Genomic DNA, 10,904 nt, shown 5'->3' with positions numbered 1-10,904 from the left:
GCCGCGTACACACGAGCGGACCTTTCGATCGGACTGGTCCGACGGACCGAGTCCGGCGGACAATTCGACCGTGTGTGGGCTTCATCGGACCTGCAGCTGACTTTTTCAGTCGAAAATCTGACGGACTTTAGATTTGGAACATGTTTCAAATCTTTACGTCGGAACTCCCCCGGACCCAGTTCCTATCGAAAAGTCCGCTCGTCTGTATGCTAGTCCGACGGACGAAAACCGACGCTAGGGCAGCCATTGGCTACTGGCTATCAACTTCATTATTTTAGTCCGGTGTACGTCATCACATACGAATCCGTCGGACTTTGGTGTGATTGTGTGTAGGCAAGTCCGTTTGTTCGGAAAGTCCGTCGGAAGACCGTCGGACCAGTCCGGTCGAAAAGTCCGCTCGTGTGTACGCAACATTACACAAACCTCCTAGACCTACATTTTTTTGGTAAAAAAAACCCCAACAAGCATATATTGTTGGGTTTGCGCAAAAGTTATCGTGTCTGCAAGGATATTTTTATGGTACTTTTTGGGGACCACAAGATTTCCATTTTCCTCCCTCACAGAACGGCGGTCTGCCTTGTTTACATAGGCAGATTACCGTTCTGCCTCTCCTGTGAACGATCGGCGGGTCCAATCCCAACGCGTGCGCCCCAGACCCAGTGCATGAAATCACGTACCTGTACGTGATTTCGTGCAGGAGGATGGCCCTGCCACAGTATATTTGCGTGGGGGTGGTCCTTAAGTGGTCGATATTGACGCCTAAACGCATTTGCAATAACGTGTCTTTAGGTTCGTTTTTTTAAGCAGCTTTGCTTCCTGCCGGGAGAAAAGGCGTTCAGAGGAGTTGGGCAAACACCCAGTGTGCATGAAGCCTTATGGTTTGTGATGTCATTTTACTGTTTTGATGACCCTATGTTCCTTGTTCCCAACAATATAAAAGGTCTCATCCATGTGGCAAGAGAGACATACAGTATCTGCAGCCGCTTGCCAACACCCTTGACCTGCATGTGTAATGTTACAACATAAATCGTCTTGTGCTGTACTGGACATCGTTTTAAGCAAATAAACTTTCCGTTTCTAGCGAATTTTACCAAGATTACAAAATACGGTGTTTTTCTACACTACATATTGTAAAATAATATTTAACAGTTTCCTTTCTGAATGGAATACGTTCTTTTTATTGGGTTCTTGGTAATGTTGTCACACCTTTTCTGGACGTATTTTCTATCTATGTTAATTTTCTGGCTTTATAAGTCGAAGCACAAAGGAGAAATCCTCAGAATTTTATCCATATCAGCAAGAAGTCTTTCATCCTGAGAGAGGAGACGTCCATCCCGGACACAAGTAAGTTTTTATTTTTTTGCCATGGTAGTATTGCCAATGTTCTTAATGGGTTGGTTCACCTTATTACAACACAGGTGAAAAGGTAAAGCTGTCCATACACAATTTACAGACTGAACTAAAAAAAAATCTGACATATTTCTCCATCCTACTAATCAGTTTTGATGGGCAAATGTCCCACTAATCCTATTATATTCTGATGGCCGGCACCAACAGCTGTCAGAACACCCAAACAATGGCTGCATCTGATTGGATGTACAGGTAGCTTCTGTTTGGCTGAGAATTTTGCTTTACAGATCCTTTGATTCTTCAGTTGAAGGATGTTGGGCAGGAGGGTGGTGACAAGGCCACCCATGTAGAGAATTTTGGCCAATTCATGAAGAACCGGCCAAAACATGCATAGCCTAAGGCCAACCTAACTCCCAACGTCACCCCCATCCCTGCAGTCCCCGCTGCACCTAAATGATGTGATCCCCATCTTCTACTGCCCTCTCCAGCCGGTATAATGGTCCGGCACTTTAAAACTTTACTACACAGTGCCTGGAATAAGGAAGAGAATGCGTTGACCAATGAGAAACTCTTCTTTATTCCAGAATGCTGCCCCAGAAGAAAGGACCCTCGAAAGAATTCCCATTGGCTCTCACTGAATGCGCTGACCAATGAGAAACTCTTCTTTATTCCAGGATGCAGTCTTGGAAGAAAGCAGCCTCAAAGGGATTCTCATTAGTCAGTGAGAATCCTTTTAAGTCTCCATTCTTCTGGCATCCCAGACTTAAGAAGAGATTCTCATTGGCCAATTCATGAAGAACTGGCCGAAATGTACATAGACTAAGGCCAACCTAACTGCCAACACCGTCCCCATCCTTTCAGTCTCCCCTGGCCGTGCATCTTCTCTGGACGCTTCTCCTTTCGGCCAATCGGGAAACGGGTCTCATGACCCGCTTCCCGATTGGCTGGGAGAAGAATCAGTGTGACAATAGTGAATATACATTCTCTATTGTTACACAACTGGGTTGGGGTGGGCGGGCACAGTGGGTTTTCTGAAGCCTATTAGAGTCTCTGGATCTAATCACATGCTTCAAACCCCCCCCCTCATTGTAATTTATGCATTCTGCGCCCTGCATGTAGAATGGGGGGCTGCGCCCATGCGCCCCTAATGCAATGGGCTGCGCACACCTATGGGTCAGTTGTTGTTAACAGGGATCTACTTTTGAGGGAGGGATCTACTGTTGCTGGCTGCTGAAGGGTGAGATGGTGAGTACCTGCACCTATTCTCTGAGAAAAAAAGTCCTGGCACCAGTGCTGGGACAGGGTCATCTAGAGCCCAGGGCGAACATGCCAAACTGGAACCACCCCCCCTCAAGATGTATGAGTATTATGTGTCAACAAAAATCTCCTCACAAAAAACACTGAGCACTAACCTGCATGCTTATTCCCCAAGTATAAATTTCCCCTCCCCCCAGTACAAATCTGCCCCCCTGCTGAAATCTCCCCTCTCAGTGTTTTGCCCCCCTATCCTCCAAATCCCACCATTTTAAATGCCCCCCAAAAAAAGAAAAAAAATCAACAATCCTAGCACAATTCCTCTACCCCTAAAATTTTCATCCTTAAAAACAATAAATAAATAAAATTAAAAATATCGTACAATCCAATATACCCAATTTTATACCCTCAGTTGATCCAGAGGAAGGCAAAAAACCGCAGCAGAGCATGCTTCAATTTGCTACAGCAGGGGAAAAAATTCCTTCCTGATCCCCCAAGAGGCAATCAGATTTTCCCTGGATCAACTTTACCTATAAATGTCAGTACCCAGTTATATTATGTACATTTAGGAAAGAATCCAGGCCTTTCTTAAAGCAATCTACTGAGCTGGCCAGAACCACCTCTGGAGGGAGTCTATTCCACATTCTCACAGCTCTTATGCCCCGTACACACGGTCGGACATTGGTCGGACATTCCGACAACAAAATCCTAGGATTTTTTCCGACGGATGTTGGCTCAAACTTGTCTTGTATACACACGGTCACACAAAGTTGTCGGAAAATCCGATCATTCTGAACGCGGTGACGTAAAACACGTACGTCAGGACTATAAACGGGGCAGTGGCCAATAGCTTTCATCCCTTTATTTATTCTGAGCATGCGTGGAACTTTGTCCGTCGGATTTGTGTACACACGATCGGAATTTCCGACAACGGATTTTGTTGTCGGAAAATTTTATATCCTGCTCTCAAACTTTGTGGGTCGGAAATGTGTGATGGAGCCTACACACGGTCAGAATTTCCGATAACAAGGTCCTATCACACATTTTCCTTTGGAAAATACGACCGTGTGTACGGGGCATTACTGTGAAGAAACCTTTGTGTATTTGGAGATGAAATCTCTTTTCCTTTAGACGTAAAGAGTGCCCCCTTGTCCTCTGGGTTGACCGTAAAGAGAATAACTCAACACCAAGTTCACTATATGGACCCCTTATACTGTATATTTGAACATGTTGATCATATCCCCCCTTATTCTCCTCTTCTCAAGAGTGAATAAATTTAGTTCCTCTAATCTTTCCTCATAGCTGAGCTCCTCCATGCCTCTTATCAGTTTGGTTGCTCTTCTCTGCACTTTCTCCAGTTCCCTGATATCCTTTTTGAGAACTGGTGCCCAAAACTGAACTGCATATTCCAGATGAGGTCTTACTAATGATTTGAACAGGGGCAAAATTATATCTCTCTCTCTAGAGTCCATACCTCTCCTAATACAAGAAAGGACTTTGCTCGCTTTGGAAACCACAGGCATTGCATGCTATTATTGAGCTTATGATCTACCAAAACCCCCAGATCCTTCTCCACCACGGATTCCCCCAGTTGTTGACACGTACCTGGTAGGTGGAGCCCGGAGTGCAGAGAATGGCCTCTCGTATACCTCTGACTCAGGAACCCCTGAAGGTGTGAACAGGGGCTCAGAAGTACAGAGGGGCACAAGTGCCTGGCTGGAACACTGGAGTAGAGAGCTGGATCCTGTAGTCAGCAGGGAGGTGCTCTGTAGTCCCGAAGCAGGTTGCAGACAGCAGGAAGGTGCAATGCAGTCCCGCAGCAGGTTGCAGACAGCAGGGAGGAGTACTGTAGTCCTGTAGCAGGTTGCAGACAGCAGGGAGGAGTACTGTAGTCCTGTAGCAGGTTGCAGACAGCAGGGAGGTGCACTGTAGTCCTGTAGCAGGTTGCAGACAGCAGGGGGGTGCACTGTAGTCCCGTAGCAGGTTGCAGACAGCAGGGAGGTGCACTGTAGTCCTGTAGCAGGTTGCAGACAGCAGGGAGGTGCACTGTAGTCCTGTAGCAGGTTGCAGACAGCAGGGAGGTGCACTGTAGTCCTGTAGCAGGTTGCGGACAGCAGGGAGGTGCACTGTACTCCTGTAGTAGGTTTCAGACAGCAGGGAGGTGCACTGTAGTCCCGTAGCAGGTTGCAGACAGCAGGGAGGAGTACTGTAGTCTCGCAGCAGGTTGCAGACAGCAGGGAGGTGCAGACAAGCTGGGTCAAGGTACTGGCATTCAGATCAGGTACAGGAGGGCAAACCAAGAGAATAGTCAGAGTCCAAGCCGACATCGGGGCAGGCAGCAAACAGGTAAGTCAGGAACAAGCCAAGTAAGTACTGGATACAGAGAAACTGGTAACAAGGGAGCAGAGGTCTCAGGGAACGCTGTAGACCGGACAGCAAGGCAGCATTGGAACAGTCTCCTTTAAATAGCCCATCTTGGCGCCAAGTGTGTTACAGGGCGCTATTGGCGCTATTGCGCAAGCACGTTCGCCCATTAGCGCTATTGGTGCTTTTGCGCGAGCGCTGGATGGCGCTTACAGGCATTCTTTTAATCTTCCGTTTGCTGGAATGACTACAAGAGGGCTTTTCCTGACATTTGTACTCCCCCTAGTATGTATGATGCATGCGTATTGTTAGCCCCCAAGTGCATAACTTTACATTTCTCAACATTAAACCTCATCTGCCACATAGTTGCCCAATTAGACAGTGCATTGAGGTCGTAAATTGGAGACATCTTGTAAGGACTATTGACTGTTATTCCACTGCATAGCTTGGTGTCATCTGCAAAGAAATGTTACTTTCGATCCCAGACCCAATATCATTTATAAAGATATTAAAAAGTAAGGGTCCCAACACTGAACCTTGGGGTACACCACTGATAACTTTAGACCATACAGAGTAAGAATCAAACCACTAATCTCTGAGAACTTGCTGCATCAAAACCTTTTTTTATAGTCATAAAGCATCTCATGATCTCCTCTCTATGGAATCAAACGTGCTTTCCTCCGTGGTCTTGAACCATAGATGGACATCCCACCGACAGATCAGCATGTTCTTGTAGCAGGATATAAGTGTGCAATGTTCAGGAAAGAGGAAAGAAGCTTCTCATTAGGGACGAGCTCAGGGTTTTGTTTTTTTGAAGGTTTGGATTCAATCTGAAGTTTTTTGACCATTAGCAAAAATTACCCAGCTGAACACCCCACAATGCAATACCAAAAACAATCACTGACCTCTGCACTTTGGCCAATGATGGTTCTTAGCAAAAGTCCCAGCACATACTATAATAGACCAGCTTTCCCGGCAGCCCTTTATCAGTGTGTTGGAGTTTAGTGAAGGTGAAGAACAACCAGCAGGGTTTTTAGGGAGAAGAGTGTGCTGGTATAGCGTGCTACTAGAGAGCTATATACTGGACTATATTCTTTGCTGTATATTGCCAATGATGCATTGGAGTGAACAGCGAGGCCCGGAGTGAGTGGAAAGTAATGGAGCTAGCAGAGGGCCGGCATGACAGGAGTGAGAAGGGGACATGAAGGGGTTACGGATAACAGGGTAAAAGTGGGGAGAGGTGGATTGGAAGAAAGGGAAAGAGGGGAGGGGTTTAGTTTATTTATTGGATAGGGGGTTCCCTGGGCAGCATTGCAGGGAGAAGTCTAGACAGGGAACAGTTTGCAGCCAAGCAGCTTAGAGCAGTGGCACTTGTAGTTCACCAGCTATGGCCGACGTGGACCTGCTCTTGAGCCTCATCCAGAGGCTGATGTCCTTGTGATCCTAACGCAAGGACGGACTTGCCAAATCATTGCTTGCCAATGGGCTGCTCCATTTCCTGTGCAATGTTTGAAACATTCAGCTCCTTTATAGAGTAGGTGGTTCGGGACGTTTCAGGGCTTAATTCCATCATCCATTATTTGGATGACTTCATCTGTATGGGTCCTCCTTCGTCCAATGTGTGTGCGGTACTGTTATCCACGTTGCAACACATGATGGGTAGATTTGGCATTCCGTTGGTGGAGGACAAGACAGAGGGCACGACCACCACTCTCAGCTTGCTAGGCATAGTGATCGACTCGGATCGCATGGAGTGTCACTTACCGGAGGAGAAACTGGAATCAGGGGGGGAGTAGTGGGGTCTTGGGGCTCCGCAAGATTCAGCTGAGGAAGCTGCAATTCTTGCTGGGTAAATAGAATTTTGCTTTTTGGATTATTCCTATGGGGAGGGTGTTTTGTCAGCGGTTGTCGGCAGCCACTGCAGGGGTCCAGTCCCTCACACATTTTATTCAGGGCACTAGGGAACATCGGGAGGATTTGAGGGTATGGCACACATTCTTAACCGACTTTAATGGAAGATCGATGTGGATGTCCAGACCAGTGAGTAACTTTGATTTGGAGCTGTTCGCGGACGCTGCTGGGTCGACGGGGTATGGCGCTTTCTACCAGGGTCACTGGAGCGCTGGGCATTGGCCAAGTTCTTGGTTGGAAGCAGGCCTGCAAAAGAATCTGGTGCTACTGGAGCTCTTTCCAGTAGTACTGGCGATGGACATATGGGGTGAATCATTAAGGAACTTGAAAGTGAGATTGTATTGTGATAATCTGGGAGTGGTGCAAGTTATTAACCGCATCTCAGCACCATCACAGCATGTTGTACTGCTGTTACGCCACCTGGTGCTGTGTTGCCTACAGTTGAATATTTTTCTATATGCGGTACACCTCCCAGGGGTTGACAATACGTTGGCTCATGCCTTATCTAGCTTTCAGTGGGTCAAGTTTCGAGAGCTGGCTCCGGCTTCCCAAAAGAGTCCGTCCTTACATCAGGTGCCTACAGCGGAGTCCATCCTTATGTCAGGTTCCCCCAGTGGAGTCCCTCCTTACATCAGGTGCCCCCAGCGCAGTCTCTCCTTACATCAGGCATTCCCAGCAGGGGTCCCCAGCAGTGTAGACCCTCCTTACATCTGTTGTCCCCAGCAGCAGAGCCCCTCCTTACATCAGTTTCCCAGTGGAGCCCCTCCTCACATCAGTGTCTCCAGCGGAGCCCCTCCTTACATCTGTTGTCCCCAGCAGCAGAGCCCCTCCTTACATCTGTTGTCCCGAGCAGCGGAGCCCCTCCTTACATTTGCTGTCCCCAGCAACGGAGCCCCTCCTTACATTTGCTGTCCCCAGCAGCGGAGCCCCTCCTTACATTTTCTGTCCCCAGCAGCGGAGCCCCTCCTTACATTTGCTGTCCCCAGCAGCGGAACCCCTCCTTACATTTGCTGTCCCCAGCAGTGGAACCCCTCCTTACATTTGCTGTCCCCAGCAGCGGAGCCCCTCCTTACATCAGGTGTCCCCAGCAGCGGAGCCCCTCCTTACATCAGGTGTCCCCAGCAGCGGAGCCCCTCCTTACATCAGGTGCCCCCAGCACCGGAGCCCCTCTTACATCAGGTGCCCCCAGCAGCGGAGCCCCTCCTTACATCTGATGTCCCTAGCAGCGGAGCCCCTCCTTACATCAGATGTCCCCAGCAGTGGAGCCTGAGTGCTTACATCAGTGTCCCCAGCAGCAGAGCCCCTCCTTACATCTGGTGTCCCCAGCAGCGGAGCCCCTCCTTACATCTGGTGTCGCCAGCAGCGGAGCCCCTGCTTACATCAGGTGCCCCCGGCAGTGGAGCCCCTCTTTACATTAGTGTCCCCAGCAGTGGAGCCCCTCCTTACATCAGTGTCCCCAGCAGCGGAGCCCCTCCTTACATCTGGTGTCCACAGCAGCGGAGCCCCTCCTTACATCAGGTGTCCCCAGGAGCGGAGTCCCTCCTTACATCTGGTGTCCCCAGCAGTGGAGCCTCTCCTTACATCTGGTGTCCCCAGGAGCGGAGTCCCTCCTTACATCTGGTGTCCCCAGCAGCGGAGCCCCTCCTTACATCTAGTGTCCCCAGCAGCAGAGCCCCTCCTTACATCAGGTGCCCCCGGCAGCAGAGCCCCTCCTTACATCTGGTGTCACCGGCAGCGGAGCCCCTGCTTACATCAGGTGCCCCCGGCAGCGGAGCCCCTCTTGACATCAGTGTCCAGCAGCGGAGACCCTCCTTACATCAGTGTCCCCAGCAGTGGAGCCCCTCCTTACATCTAGTGTCCCCAGCAGTGGAGCCCCTCCTTACATCTTGTGTCCCCAGCAGCGGAGCCCCTCCTTACATCTGGTGTCCCCAGCAGCGGAGCCCCTCCTTACATCTGGTGTCCCCAGCAGCGGAGCCCCTCCTTACATCTGGTGTCCCCAGCAGCGGAGCCCCTCCTTACATCTGGTGTCCCTATCAGCAGAGCCCTCTCCTTACATAAAAAACAAAAACAAAAACATGCTGCTAGAGGTAGTAGTACAAGGGTAAATGAACACGTAAAATGATATAAATATATAAAAAAAACAGAAACAATATAAGAATAAGTACAATCAATATAAAGCACTTCTATACCCAATAGGTGCAATTAAAAAAACAAAACAAAAAAAAAAAACAAAACAAAAAAAACTATGCTGCTAGAGGTAGTAGTACAAAGGTAAATGAACACGTAAAATTATATAAATATATAAAAACCAGAAACAATATAAGAATAAGTACAATGAATATAGAGCATTTCTATACCCAATAGGTGCAGTGTGATATTCCACAATAATCGGTGGTAATAGCAAAGTGCAAAGTGCAAGAAAATCATTCAATAAAGACTTAAGGGCAGATGTGATAAGTATCTTACTGGAAACACTAAAATTATTATACAATCACTAAAAACCTCAATGGATCGTGCAAATAGGCAAAAAACATTGTGCAAAACACAGCAGTTAATAAATTAAATGTGCAACGTGCAATCAATATGTGCAAAAATTGCAAATGCAGTGTATAATAAACATATAACCAAAATAAGTCCACTGTAGAACTTGTGAAAATTCAAACAGAGGCAAACGTGTGCAAAATTTATAATGGGACTGGGAATGTAGTCCAATGCGATTAAATCCTCTTTTTGTAGCTATTTAGAAAATGTGCAAAAACGTGCAATAAGGTGCTGATAGCATGGGGGTGATCTCCTCTTCATGCACAGGACACACAGTGGCCACTTACCTTGCGGTAAAGAGGTAACCGCATAAAGTTGCTGGTAATGGCTGCTTCTCCCTTGTACTCCTAGCTGCCTCTCACTTAGATTCCTGGGCTGGATGGAGCTGTTGGTGGGTCTTTGTCTCTCAGTGGAGCAGGAGGGGAATTAAAGGAAAGAAGGGACCAGGTAGTGTAGTATTTCAATCAGAGGTTGGTTTTTATTAAAACAATGGTGAGGGTACTCACTTCACTTACAAGAAAAAAAAACACACAGGAAACTTATCTCCTACGAGCGGTGAGCTCGTTCACATATATCAATCTTGGATGCCTATCCCATCTCTACGCGTGACGTCACGGTCACGTGACTTCATCAAGGGAATCCCCTCCTTACATCAGTGTCCTCAGCAGCGGAGCCGCTCTTTACATCAGTGTCCCCAGCGGAGCCCCTCCTTACATCAGTTCCCCCTCTCATCGGACACGGGGCGGAGGGTTGGCCGCAGCTACATGAGTTCCCGGATTTCCCTGTGTATTCAGTGGAGAGGGGAGGCATCTTTGATCTGTGCAACCAATCAGCTTCAGTATACAAGAGAATTGTCTATTTGTACACTGAGAGAAGCCGATTGGCTACCCCTCCCCTCTCCACTGAACACACGGGGAAAGAGTCCTTTGCGGCGGTGACAGACATCTTTTTGTAGCCTGCTGCTTTTAGCCAGAAAAAACAGTCCCAATTTGCCAGGACAAAAGCAAAATCCCGGGATTTTAATCGGGACGAGCTCTGATTGGGACGAGGGTCCAAAAATCGGGATTGTCCCAGGAAAATTGGGACTGTTGGCAAGTATGCATTCACTGCAACTTGAATAGACCCCACAGTCCTGAGACCTTAACTAGGGTCTGGTATGGATGTCAAGGGGGCCCCATGCAAAGAAATTCAAAGAAAACAAACAGAAAATAAAAATGGTGCAAGGTCCTCCTCACATGCAAAAAACAAGAGGGGGCCCTACTGGCAAAGCACCTTATCCCATGTCGATGAGGACAAGGGCCTCTTCCCCACAATCCTGACCCAGTGGTTGTGGGGATATGTACACAGGGGACTAAAAAAAAATAGGATATCAGCCCCTCTACTTCAATAAGCAAGGGGTATCTACATCCATCAGCCATAACATTATGCCCACCCACTCAGAGGCATAACTCTACCCTTCAGGGTCCCAATGCAAGAAACCATGC

At 48.0% G+C, this 10,904-nt stretch overlaps 1 protein-coding gene across 2 annotated transcripts in view; it reads left to right on the top strand.

The window, feature by feature from the left end:
* Positions 1–1,198: 1,198 nt before the first annotated feature.
* Positions 1,199–10,904, top strand: part of LOC141117648 (tyrosinase-like) — a 45,894-nt gene continuing 36,188 nt past the window's right edge. Inside the window, exon 1 of one of the 2 annotated variants that reach the window (XM_073610606.1) lies at positions 1,199–1,344. The gene's annotated coding sequence lies outside the window, so the exon portion shown is untranslated. The remainder of the gene's footprint in view (positions 1,345–10,904) is intronic. The other variant, XM_073610607.1, reaches the window with a different exon arrangement.

This window comes from Aquarana catesbeiana, linkage group LG13, assembly GCF_042186555.1.
Source record: "Aquarana catesbeiana isolate 2022-GZ linkage group LG13, ASM4218655v1, whole genome shotgun sequence".
NCBI classification, from domain to species: domain Eukaryota; kingdom Metazoa; phylum Chordata; class Amphibia; order Anura; family Ranidae; genus Aquarana; species Aquarana catesbeiana.
This window is presented reverse-complemented; position numbering and strand designations above follow the sequence as displayed.